We start from the raw sequence: 14,034 nt of genomic DNA, 5'->3' as shown, positions 1-14,034 counted from the left end.
TGGGCAGCCAGACTCAGTTTTAATTTTGTTTGAGCTCTGTTTATCTATTTTTATTTTTGGTTGAAATCAGTGTCTAGAGTATCCCATGGGTATATGTTACTGGCAAATACCTAAAAGCAATGTGGCAGGCTGCTGTTAACTGTGTTAATTAAACTCTCTAGTTTACCTATAGGGGAAAGAGGTAAAGAAAGTTAGTGGGAGTGTGTGATAGAGAATCTTGTAGTTGCTGGATGTGTCTTGTTAACCTGTTTTAAAGGCTTGAGATGACATTTAACTTACTGTGGAGAAAATGGTTGTAAATAAATAGCTGTAAATGTAGGTCTCCCATTCTGATTATTGTCATACCTTTATGTTATTCTTTATTAGATGGAACCTTGTTGGATTTATTTATATAGAGCAAGAGAAGAGTATCTTACTTTTTTTCCAAGGACATCTGGAAAGTAGTCTTTGGAATTTCTTGTATAATGACCTCTACTTCACCAGTTCAGGCAGCTCCTGCCACCAGGTGGAGTGTGACAATTGATAGAACGCTAAGTAAATGTCTATGGTAACCTGACAAAGCATGTGTTTTCTTGTTCCTTCCCCACCGCTCTCCCTCTGGTTAAAAGGAGCAGTTTTCTGTCTTGGCATAGGTGAACGTGTAAACCAAAAGCATAAGGTGATTTGCAGTTGATAGTTCCTGCTAGTGACATCTTATTGAAGATTTTTGACTAAATAGTTCTCAATAATTGATTTTCATGTGTTTTTTTTTAAACTTTTATTTAGTGAAATAATAGTAATGAGAGTAATTTATCTCTGGAGATTTCTGATTGTGTTTGTATTGTGTTTTCTATTGTGTTTTCATTTAACTAAGGGGAGAAATAAATTTTAGAACTATGTGGAATGCATGTGAGCCGTTAATTGTTCAGAATAGAATCTTTTTCCAAGCTGAGTGAACACAACTGCTTTTTTTCTCCCCGGTCCTGTTCTTATGCTTCTGCGTTCCCCCATCTTGTCTTCTCCAGAGACAGGAGATATTTTAGATTAGGGAATTGCCAAAATAAAATTGGGAGGAGGTAGCATGGTGGAGAACAATTTGTAAGGGAAAATATAAACAGAGTTCGTTAGTATGTATTTGGCTTTGAAAGTGATTCAGTTCTCTAAAGTCAAATTGATGTGTGTTAGTGAAAGTGTTCTAGCTTTAGAATTCTGTTAGTGCTGAGCCTCCTTATAGTTTCAGGGTTAGTTTGACAAGATGCCAATGAATGAGTCACTTTTGCTGAAAAATTCACGTGTTCCAGCAGGGAAAGAAGGTGAGAACTGATTAGTGGAGTTAGGGGGTTGGGGATGCTGTCACAAAGTTAAGACACTCTAAAGCTAGATTTGGAGAAAATGGGGCAATTGAAAAAATTTACATTTATTTGAAATTTTTGTGAGAACTGATGTAAAGATTTGGTTTATTTCTATAACTTTTTAATTTCTGTTTTCTACTAGGGACCTCACTTAATAGAAAATTGCAACCATTTATGTTTATGTTCGGTAAGACAGTTCATCAAGTGGTAAACTCTCTCATCTGAACTAAGTTTGGATTTTAGAAACTAGAATTTTAAAAAATGGGCCTGGCATCAGGAAAACCTTAGGTATACAAAGTAAAAAAAGTAAAGAGAATGGAGTCAGAAACTGAAATGCAACCTTGAAATTTTTAAAATATTTGCTTAACTGTTAAAACAACCTTTTTGATAGAACAGAAAATATATTTTTAGGTAGGCTAGTACTTGAAGAAAGCACAGATATAAAGTTCAAAAGCTGGGCCTTCCTCAGACTTATTTCCAACATAAAACATTGATATTCAGTTTAAAATAGTTTTATTTTACAATAAACGCCTAATGCTGAATGCCTAGCATTCTGGTTTCCTTCTCAAAAGATCTACTTAGCCTCTGGCAAAATACTGATTTTCCTTTTACTTCAATAACTAAAATCTGAATTATCTTACTCACATGACAAATATTTTTATTTAACAATTTTTCTGGTTGTGGGGAAAATGCTAAATACAGCAAAGTACAAAGAATGTCATATTCTAGAATTAACAACTACTAATCCTGTATCATTATTTGTTTCTATTCTTTTTATACTATGTACACTTTTCTGTCGTCATTTTTTCTATATCCGCTTGAAAATTTATACAAGTAATAGATGCATACATTCTCTTTTTTTGCTTTATTAAAAAAACAAAACATTGTAGATAGTCATTAATTCTTACAATGGGCACGTACTAGTTCTTATTTGTTATTACTACCTCAATATTTGATACTTAATTGGTTTCTTCCTCAAGACTAATTATGAAATGTTATGCTCCATTTGGGAAAATATGGTCTTTAGTGAGCATCTCTCATGGCTAAAACTCAGTGAATTTCATTGAATTCTTGGTTAGAAGGCTCCAGTGTTTTCAAACTGTAACTTGAGATTTTTGAATAAACTCCCCATTGCAGATTTTGAAGTCAGCTCCTTGACCCACAGGGCTTTAATTTGTGGTTGACAGTTTTAACTCGGGAAATCCCCAGACTTGATTGGTTAAACAAATTATGTGTTACGGAGCCATTAAAAATCATGGTTTCAAAAATATTTTAATCATATAGTGTGCTATGATAAAGCAAGTGAAAAAGCACGTGCAGCTTTATATGCATTATAATCCCACTTTTGAGTGTGTCATATGTATATATGTATGTAGGCATGTAAATACATGTAGAAACAGTGTCACTTTGAAATGTGGGAAGGTGATGAATTTACAGGTGGTTTATTTTTTCTTTAAGGTCTTATGTATATTTGCTTTAATCTGTATAATAAATATATTTGCTTTTTATAACCAGAAATAGACAAGAAACATTATTTAAAAAATTTTCAACACCAAACTTTTGTCTGTTCCAGGGAGAGTTAGCATTTAAATATCCAATGACATTCTCCTCTTGGTATATGAACCACTGTAATCAGAGAATCCATCTATTTTAATACTGAAATGTGGAAGCAACTATTAATTTCTTTAACAGGGTTCATTCTTTTTTTTTTTTTTTTTTAAAGATTTTATTTATTTATTTGACAGAGACAGAGCCGGAGACAGCGAGAGCTGGAACACAAGCAGGGGGAGTGCGAGAGGGAGAAGCAGGCTTCCCGCTGAGCAGGGAGCCTAACAGGGTTCATTCTTATTCTGCACCCCTCCCTCCTCATTTTGGCATGATGTGTGGTCTTTTGCTTGTCAGGATAGAGGTTAGATAATTTTTTAAAATAGTCATCTTTTTAAACATTTCATTTAAAAATGAAAGTATTATGAACATCTTACATTTTTTAGTGTTTTTTAAAAATACGATTTTTATAGGTTCAAATATTTAGTGGTCTGGCTGGATTATAATTGGTTAGTCTTCTAATATTTGATGATAGGATGTTTCCAGTTTTTTGCTATTATAAATATCGCTATGATAGAAATACATATGTGAATTTGTTTCTCTCTGATTGCCTTAGGATACATTCTTAGGTGTGAGATTACTGGGTGTATTGGTCAGCTGTTGCTGTAATAGTTCTGCAAAACAAACTGGTGTTTTATTGAGTGACTTACGACGTTTATTTTCACACTGGGTCTGTACCTCACCTGGGGTTTTCCTGATCTAGGCTGGACACATCTGCTTTCCTGATCTAGGCCCAGACACATCTACTTCAGTTTGTGGGTTGGCTAGCCCTGCCTCCAGGCTACAGGTTGGGTTAGATCTGCTCTGTACCTATTCACTCTGAGGCCTGCCATGAAGAGGCAGCAGCTACCTGGGGCATACCCACTTCACCAGAATACCAGACGCAGACCAAACTACCAAAATACATCTTAAGCCTCTGCTGGCATCAAGTCTTTTAATATCTCATTAGCCAAAACAAGTCATGTGGCTAAGCCCTGCAAAGTTACATGACAAAGGGTGTGGATGTATAATTTTATAATAGAATATAAAGAATTGAGAACAATAATCCATCTACTTTACTTGGTTAAAGTTAGTATAAAAGAACTTAAGTATATATATTTTTTAAAAAACGAATTTTTATGACTTATTTCCAAATAGCCTCCAGAAAATGCTGTTATCAACTTAACAGCATATATGACAGTACCTAGTTTTCCCCAGGAGATACCCTGTGGGCGAAAAAAACATTTTGCTAATGTGGAAGATGGGTTAATAGGTATCTGATGCTTATCTGGAAGTATATTTTTCAAGCTGTTTGTCCATGGTACAGATATTCCATTGTATTCCTTAGAAACATTTCAGTTTTAGGTTTTATTTTTCTTTTATCCTTTCTCCTATTTTTCTTATTTCTTTTTTAGAGAGGTAGACATCTCCACAGTCTTTGGTCTTTGCTCCTGGTTTGCTTTTCCAGCTCTATGTTTAAAATTATAGTCTCTATTCCTTACAGATTGCTTAACCTAATACAAGATGAAATACTTTTCTGGGTTTAATAAATAGTTGCCATTTATGAAACCATTCTCATTTTAAATTTGAACATATTTTACTAAAATAGATTTGAAGCCTTTGGGAGCGAAGTTTCTGTTCCTGTCATAACTAATTATGTTTCTGATGCATAGAACAACATTATTTAAGCCAAGTAGGTGACTTGAACAATGGACTGTGGGTGGGGGAGGGGAAACTGGAGTTTGATTCTATTCCTGATTCTGTAACAGACTTTTTCATAGATTTTGAGTTAATAATTTAATATGTCTATTTCCTTATTTATGGAATGTTTGAATAATGCCTTTTAGGAATTTATGAACATGTATCTGTTGAATGCACTGAATGTTTTTGAAGGTGAGTTCTAATTAAACGGAATAGGTTAGCTTTAGTCATAGTGGTTAACTTCATCTCATATGGAGCACCTTCATCTTACATGTCAAGTACCACTTTTTTTTTTCCAAGTACTACTTTTTTTTAAGGACTTAGAACATTTAATGCAGTCATGAGTAAGTACATCAGTGTAATACATAAACTGGGACGTGGACTGTGACTTAGCCATGATTATATATATAATTAATCAGTATCTGATTTGAGACTAGAATCCAGATCACTGTATTCTTCATTCTGTTTTGTTTAGTAAATTGTATTCCTAAACTATTCTGTGGCCCTTTATCAAATATTTTTTGAAATAGGACATTAGGCACAATAATTACATTGCCTTTAGGCTTCATTGCCTTGGAGTCAAGTAAGTAAATTAGTTCTTGTAGTCTAATAATGGTAACCTGATACATGACTATCTCCAGCCTCTGATGCTGATGACCATAGACTGTTACTCTTTTTCATTCATAACCAAACTAGTGTGATTGGCTCATCACATTAGCATTGAAAATTGTTATTGTCTTAGAGATTCTTAAATTATGGTGGGAATCTGACTTCATCTTTGTCCAGAGCTTAGGAGTTCCCTAGGATTCAGTCAGGTTCATCCCTCCTGCACAGTATTTATGGGAAACCATTGGTCCAGTTGTTTGTTGAGTTTACTTCCTCTTGTGTACACAGGGGATCAGCTTCTTCTGTTTTTTTTTTTTTTTTTAACCTTTATTCTTAGAGTACAGTCGTCACTATTGCCAATAGTTGTACCTAACTAATCAAAGATTGACAAAGAAGCTTGATGAAGTAACTCATATTTTAATAATGTGTGCCATGTTATTATAGGACATTTTACCTGAGTGTGGTGGAGGGAATCTAGTAAGGTGGTGATTTCTGCCAAATGCAGCAATTTGCTTATCTTAGTAGGTTAGGGCAGTCTTCTTAGTTCATTCTAATCATTTATTTTTAATACTGGCAAATGGAATGAGTTTTTATTTTATTTTAATTTTATTCTTTTTGAGAGGGAGAGAGACAAAGCGGGGGGAGGGAGCGGGAAGGGTCAGAGAGAATCTTAAGCAGGCTCCACGCCCAGCACAGTGTAGATCCTACAACCCTGAGATCACGACCTGAGCCAAAATCAAGAGATGCTTAACTGACTGAGCCACCCAGGAGCCCCATGGAATGACTTTTTCGTTTCAGTTTGAAAGTCTTAACGTTCGTCAGATGTTACATGTCTTGACAATGAACTACTTGGGATCTATTGTATTTTTTTTTTCTTTCTTTGCTTGTCGCTTATTGAAGAGCATTTGCCTCAAGCAATGAAAATTTAGACCAAGTCTAAGTTTGTGGAACTTTTTTCAAGCACTGTATTTAGGGACTCTTCATTTTGACTCTTTGGAGAACATTAATCTTAACTTTTGACTAGTAGATGGTGTGCAGAACAAAGGCTTATTTAACAAGGCCTTAGCCAGTATGACTTTGACTTCATTAGTAAATTACTTTGTGCTTTTAAATAGTCTATTCCCTTCTCCCTGGGATCTGTGTTTTTTCAAATGTCTTTATCATTCTAAGATTCTTACTCTTCTGTTTATTCCTCATACATTTATTGCGAGTTTTCTATAGTGAAAGGCTTGGTACTAGGTCCTGGAGGGTGCAAAGAATGAAAATCTTGCAAATGACATACCCAATAAAGGGTTAGTATCCAAAATGTATAAAGAACTTACAAAACTCAACACCAGAAAACAAATAATCCAATTAAGAAATGAGCAGAAGACATAGACAGTCATTTCTCCAAAGATGCCAACAGACACATGAATAGATGCTCAACATCACTCATCATCAGGGAAACGCAAATCAAAATCGCAATGAGATAGCAGCTTACATCTGTCTGAATGTCTAAAATCAAAAACACAAGAAATAAGTGTGGGTGAGGATATGGAGAAAAAGGAACCCTCGTGCACTGTTACTGGGAATGCAGGCTGGTGCAGTCACTGTGGAAGACAGTATGGAGATTCCTCAAAAAATTAAAAATAGAGCTACCCTACAATCCAGTAATCTCACTACTGGGTATTTACCCAAGAATATGAATACAGTAATTCAAGGGGATATATGCACCCCTGTGTTTTTTTTTTAAAGATTTTATTTATTTATTTGACAGAGAGACACAGCTAGAGAGGAAACACAAGCAGGGGGAGTGGGAGAGGGAGAAGCAGGCTCCCGGCTGGGTAGGGAGCCCGATGCAGGGCTCGATCCCAGGACTCTGGGATCATGACCTGAGCCGAAGGCAAATGCTTAACAACTGAGCCACCCAGGTGCCCCTGCACCCCTGTGTTTATTGCAGCGTTATTTAGCCAAATTATGGAAGCAACCCAAGTGTTCATCAGTAGATGAATGGATCAAGATGTAGTATACATACACAGTAGAATATTATTCAGCCATAAAAAAGAACAAAATCTTGTGATTTGCAATAACATGGATGGATCTAAAGAGTATAATGCTAAGTGAAATAAGCCAGTCAGAGAAAGACAAATACCATATTATTTCACTCATATATGGAATTTAAGAAAGGAAACAAATAAACAAAGGGGGGGGAAAGAGACAAACCAAGAAACAGACTCTTAACTATAGAGAACAGGTGGTTACCAGAGGTGAGATGGGTAGGGTGATGGGTGAAATTGGTGAAAGGGGTTAAGAGTACACTTATCTTGATGAGCACTGGGTGATAGATGGAAGTGTTGAATCACTATATTTTATACCTGAAACTAATAATAACACTGAATGTTAACTATACTGGGATTAAAATTAAAAAAAAAAAAAAAAGAAAGAAAATCTTTCAGTGTTACTTCCCTGTGACTGGGTTATAACCTTCAAGATGTTCAAGCTCATTAGCACTGATGCCTTTAGCAGCTCATTCTTGATTGACTCTCTTGCATCCTCTTACATACCCCAGAAGTTCCCTGGTGTCACCTACCTATACTGGGCTCTCTCAGTTCTCTGTGCCTTTGCATATGCTTTCTCTATAGCAGGAAGTCTCTTTCCTTTTTACCTGGTAAATTCCTACTTACCCTCTGAAGATCCAATGTAAGCAAAGATCCTCTAGAAAGTTTTCCTTGACTTCTTTCCACTCTCCAGGCAAAGCTAGATACCCTTCTGTGTTTTCATGTACTTGTGCCCACCTCTCTTATTTGTTTTCATTGCACTGTGTTATAATTATTTGTAAGCTCCTTGAGGATAGATAGCTCCTTGCTCATATTTGTACCCCTCCAGCCTAGCATAGTAGATATGTAGCAAGCGTTTTTGAATGTATTAATTCATTATGCTTTCAAGAAGCTAGTAATCTAGTAAGGTGGCCTATGATGTCCATGGTAAGACATTTTACCGTTAAAAGATTTCCCATTCAGGGGTGCCTGGGTCGCCCAGTCATTAAGTGTCTGCCTTCGGCTCAGGTCATGATCCCAGGGTCCTGGGATTGAGCCCCGCATTGGACTCCCTGCTCGGTGGGGAGCCTCCTTCTCCCTCTCCCACTTCCCCTGCTTGTGTTCTCTCTCTCGCTGTCTCTCTCTGTTAAATGGATAAATAAAATCTTAAAAAAAAAAAAAAAGATTTCCCATTCAAATAGTTCAGTTCCCTTTTTTTGAGAAAAAATATTCTCAATATTGTTTCCTACTTGAATGTTTTAAGAATGTTCAATAACATTTTTTAATTAACATATAATGTATTGTTTCAGGGGTACAGGTCTGTGATTCATCAGTCTTTTTTTTTTTTTTTTTAAAGATTTTATTTATTTATTTGAGAGAGAGAATGAGAGAGAGCATGAGAGGGGGGAGGATCAGAGGGAGAAGTAGACTCCGTGCTGAGCAGGGAGCCCGATGCGGGACTCGATCCCGGGACTCCAGGATCATGACCTGAGCCGAAGGCAGTCGCTTAACCAACTGAGCCACCCAGGCGCCCCTGATTCATCAGTCTTACACAATTCACAGCGCTCACCATAGCACATACCCTCCCCAATGTCCCATCACCCAGCCACCCCATCCCTCCTACCCGCCTCCACTCCAGCAACCCTCAGTTTGTTTCCTGAGATTGAGAGTCTCTTATGGTTTGTCTCCCTCTCTGGTTTCATTTTGTTTCATTTTTCCCTCCCTTCCCCCTATGATCCTCTGTCTTGTTTCTCAAATTCCTCATATCAGTGAGATCATATGATAATTGTCTTTCTCTGATTGACTTATTTCGCTTAGCATAATACCCTCCATTTTTAACTGTTTCAAATCAGAGCAGCTTTGTCTTAGTTTCACAAAAGGAACTTTTATCAAGTGAAGTAGTATAAACCAGTAAATGAGTCGGGCCAGCAGTCTGGAAACCTGATATATCTAGAAACAGTCTCCTCTGTGATGTTGCTACATCACTTATTTCTGTCTGTTGTACCTCCTTTGGGTTCTCTTTAGGCTTCTCCTGACCTTATAAAACATGCTTACATTTCTTTTATCTTTTAAATAACAAGAATTCCTTTGTTTCTTAATTTCTTTCTGCCATTGCCCTGTCTCTGTGTCACTTCATGATTAAACTTCTAAGAAAGCTTAATCTTAGCTTAGTCTCTATTTGATGTTACTTTTTCCTTACCTTATAGCCCCTTTATCAACCCACTGCAGTTAGTTTCCATCTTCATTCTGCTCTAGTGAGCTCACTGAAACTTCTAGTAACATAATTGCCAAATTTAAAGTACATTTTTTAAACTTCATTTTACTTGAACTGACTGTAGCATTTCAGATTAATGACCGTTTCCTTCTTAAGGTTTTCTTCTTCAGAGAACCAAGAACCTTCCTTTCTTAGTTTATTGACCTCTTCAAATGCACCCACTCGCTTTTCTTCTCAGGCACTTCTTCCTCAGCTTACCCTTTAAAAATTAATATTCTGTGGTGTTTCGTCCTTGTTTTTCTTTTCATCTTACTCTGTTTTTCCCCCATGGGTGGCACCACTGAATGCCAGTGACCTCCAAACCTTTATTTCTTCTTCCCCTCTCTCTTCTAAGCTCTAGACAGATGTGTATTTTCAGCTTCTGCCTATTGGATATCCCAGAGCTCCATATTCTCCAGATAGAACCCCCTTCAAATTCTATTTCTTCCTTCCCTTTTCAGTTAATGACATTCCATTTATCTAGTGGCCAAGCAAAACGTGGAAGGCATCATGGACCTTTTGTCTCTCTCTCAGTCTCTTATCCATAATTGCAAAGTCTTATTTATTCAAGCTCCTTAACATTGTCCATACTCCCCTACTTCCTTTCCATGGCATCCCATTGCATCCAGTCCTATCTTTATCATCCAACCTTTCACTATTAACAGGAGGGTATAAAATACAACCCTTGTATGTTGACTTTCCTGTTTATGACGCTTCAGTAGCTCCCTTTGCCTTAGACTCTAGGAAGAAATCCGGACTCCTTACGGTGGCTCAGAAAACCCCTCATTATCTTACCCATGAGCCTCTCCATTGAACTCATACACACCTTGTCCTCCAGACTTGACACATACTTAAATTTTCTTGGTTATGCTCTATCGTTTCTTCGACCTGGAATATTCTTTCCTATCTTCTTTGTTTAGTACTAAACCTGGTGTAATAGTCTACTTTTTGACCCGCAGCCTCATTTACAGGACAATACAGTACAGAAATAGCCACGCATGAAAAATTGAAAACAAACATATATCAGTGTGCATTAGCAAGTAATACATAAGAGTTGACAATATATGCATATTATGAAGTACTTAACTGAGTGGAAAGATGAATGGAAGGTAAAAAATCAAATTGTAAAACATTACAGTATGATTTATTATTTAAAATACAAAATACTAAAAAAAATTTGTATGTATGCATTCATGGTTATTTATACTTGAAAATATGTGGAGGGTGCCTGGGTGGCTCAGTCAGTTAAGCATCTGCCTTCTGCTCAGGTCATGATCCCAGGGTGCTGGGATCGAGCCCTGTGGCGGGCTCCCTGCTCAGTGGGGAGTCTGCTTCTCCCTCTGCTCTTCCCCACCTCTTGCTGTCTCTCTCTCTCAAATAGATGAATAGAATCTTTAAAAAAAAAAAAAAGAAAATATGTGGGAAAAGTTCTAGATTATTTAGAATTATTTACATGGAGCTGTTAATAGTGATTTCCTCTCAGAAATACGGGATTCCAGAGAGGTGACCAAGGAAGTTGGCACTTTTAACTTTTTATATTCTTATTATCTGTATTTTTTATAAGGAACATATTAGTTTTTTAAACTACTGAAGTATAGTATAAATACAGAAAACTACACATATATGTGTATAAATTTATGTGTATGTATATATAGTTCAGATACATTTTTGCAAGCTGAAACACCTGGATGACTAGCACCATCAGTATCAGATATTTATACAGAAACTTTTTTGTGCTTTCTTCATTTTACTCTGATTCCCTTCCACCAGAGAAACCATTGTTGTGACTTTTAACAGCATAGATTAATGTTGCTTATATATGAAATCACATAGGGTGTATTTTTTTCTGTCTTATTTTATTCAACATTATGTTTATAAGATTACATCTGTTTCTTTGGAAGTTTTTTTTTTTTAAATGTTTATTTTGAAATATAAGAGTCATAGGAAGTTGTCTTTTGAAATTTTAAATAACTCAAGAAAAAAGTTTGTTATCTCTCAGATATATTCATCCCTAACATCTTTTGGCATAGTTAAATGCTTTTTCTTGTGAATTGATAGCTCCTTGCTCTGTTTCTCTTTATCACATTTCTTTAACTATTTGTTGGTATGTTTATCTCCCTTCCAGATTGTGAGTCTCTAAGAACTGTGTTCTCTTCACACTTAAAACCTGGTGTATATGGGGCGCCTGGGTGGCTCAGTCGGTTGAGCGGCTGCCTTTGGCCCAGGTCATGATCCCGGGGTCCTGGGATCGAGCCCCGCATCGGGCTCCCTGCTCGGCGGGAAGCCTGCTTCTCCCTCTCCCCCTCCCCCTGCTTGTGTTCCCTCTCTCACTGTGTCTCTCTGTCAAATAAATAAATAAAATCTTAAAAAAAACCAAAAAAACCTGGTGTATACCTAGTGCTTCATGCACAGTGGTATTTAAACATTTGTTAAAAGCAAGAGGTTCTAATCGTGACTGGCCTTGTATCTATAGAATTTCTCTGAACTGGTTTCCTCATCTGTAATATGGGCATTATAATTGCCAGTTCAGATGCCTTTAGCTGTATGTAACTGAAAGGCTAACTAAAAGTAGCTGAAACAATAAGTGGACTTACCTAACAAATTGCTAGAGTTCCAAGTTCAGCGGTTCAGCAACACCATCAGAACCCATGTTCTAGTCCTCTTTCTGCTCTGCCACTCTCAGTGTGTCAGCAGACATTGCTTGTGGTCATTGCTGTAGCTCCAGGCTTTATATCCTCACACATGAACATTCTGGGGCAAAAATAAAAGGACCAGTTATTCTTAAATGTCTCTTTTTAAGAGCAGGGAAAACCTTAGTTAGAGGCCCTTCAACAGACTTTACATCTCATTGACCATTTTTGTCACATGCCAATGCTTAAAGTAGTCACCGGCAAGAAGAGTGGATCCAAGACTGATTTAGCTTCTGGAGCTGAGGACTTGCCTCTCAAACATTTGGAGGCTAGATACCCAAACAAAATTGGTTTTGTTAGCATAGGAAGCAGAAGGGATAGAGAATAATGGGTGATGAAAAAGCAATCAACAGTGTCTGTCTCCATCTATAACTGTAACAGTTTTCTCTACTAATGTAAATTAATTATAATGTATATCTGAAGGTATGTGAATCCTAAAATACTATAAAGTTAAAATATCCATTAGTGCTTGTTACTGGTTTTAGAAAAGTCTCCCTTTGCTACCCTAAGCTAGCAACCTGCTTTAGGGCAAGGAATGCAAAAATAATTTTACTATTTGCCAAAGCAATATATTATAAGAAAGTAAATCTATTATAGAAAATAATGTAATTTATTTCAAATGTGAGCTATAAATTATTTTTAAAATTGTTTGATATTTAAAATATTTGTTTATAAACTATATTGTCACCGTTGTTACTAATATTAATATCCTGTGCCTTTGAAGCATAGCAGCCTTGATGTCCCTTTGTTAACAATACCTTCACACCTAAATTATTCAGGGAAACCAGAGTTTATCAAAACCCAATGGTATTTATGGATTTCAGTTTTTTTAAATGTTGAACACTATAAATGATACGCCAGATCACAGATTCTTGCATTTCTTTTTCCCAGCAGATGAGGGTGAGAGAACCAGACAGGAAAAAGAAGTTTACTCTTGGGCTGCTGTCTTCACATGGTAGCTGGTTAGAGAGGCTGCCCTGTAAAATTATCTTCACAGAAGATATGTTCCCTAAAGTTGATTCACTCCGAGTTCAGGAAGCAAATGTTTGTGTGAATCAGTAGGGATTGGCTAACCTCTTTCCGAAAAGCTCTGTCTGAAAATGACAAGAGTGATTATTAGTTTCTGTCAGTTAAGCACCAAACATTCTTTTGCTCTGAAAAATGAGGCCCTAGAAATCTACAACTAATGTGTTTAATTTGTCACCTTTTCTCCTATTCCGACCTCCATCACCTTTTAAAAAACCTTTCCACCTTTTGCCAAAACAAATTATATCATTTTGACCAAGAAGAAAACTAAAGATAGAGATCAATTCTGAACTTAGTTCTTTTTATGAGCAGTGAATGATTATTGCTGATCTCATTTTATCTAGTGCTTCTGTCATCTAATATAGTAATTGGAAAAGAAATTAGCACTCCTGTTACTATGGAGTCAGGAAGCACAGATAAACTTATCCTGAAAAGTTATAATGCTTGAAGGAAAAGAATTTAGTGAAGTTGGGGAGTGTGTGCATTGACAGAACTTGAGATTTGTTTTCCTAAGTATGTATCTCATTTATTACAGATTGTAGCAGTTAGTCATGAATTTGAGACAGATTTATAGAAGCGTAAATTAATCGACCTTTTAATTAAGAATGAGATAGCAGCCTTACTTTATTTTTTTAAAAATGTATTATTTCACAGTTCACCTTTTTCATGGAATGTTTATTTGATTTTTAAAATAATCTGGAGTGACCTCAGGCAAGGGAAACAAAAGCAAAAGTGAACTATTGGGACGACACTGAAATAAAAAGCTTCTGCACAGCAAAGGAAACCGTCAACAAAACAAAAAGGCAACCTACTGAATGGGAGAAGAT

At 36.4% G+C, this 14,034-nt stretch overlaps 1 protein-coding gene across 14 annotated transcripts in view; it reads left to right on the top strand.

Moving 5' to 3' along the window:
• PHF21A (PHD finger protein 21A) overlaps nucleotides 1-14,034 on the top strand; it is a 191,199-nt gene that overhangs the window by 43,234 nt on the left and 133,931 nt on the right. The gene's annotated exons all lie outside the window — the stretch shown is intronic.

Source organism: Phoca vitulina, unplaced genomic scaffold (assembly GCF_004348235.1).
Source record: "Phoca vitulina isolate PV1807 unplaced genomic scaffold, GSC_HSeal_1.0 scaffold16, whole genome shotgun sequence".
Taxonomy (NCBI): domain Eukaryota; kingdom Metazoa; phylum Chordata; class Mammalia; order Carnivora; family Phocidae; genus Phoca; species Phoca vitulina.
The sequence above is the reverse complement of the archived record's forward strand: the minus strand, read 5'-3'. Positions and strand labels throughout refer to the sequence as shown.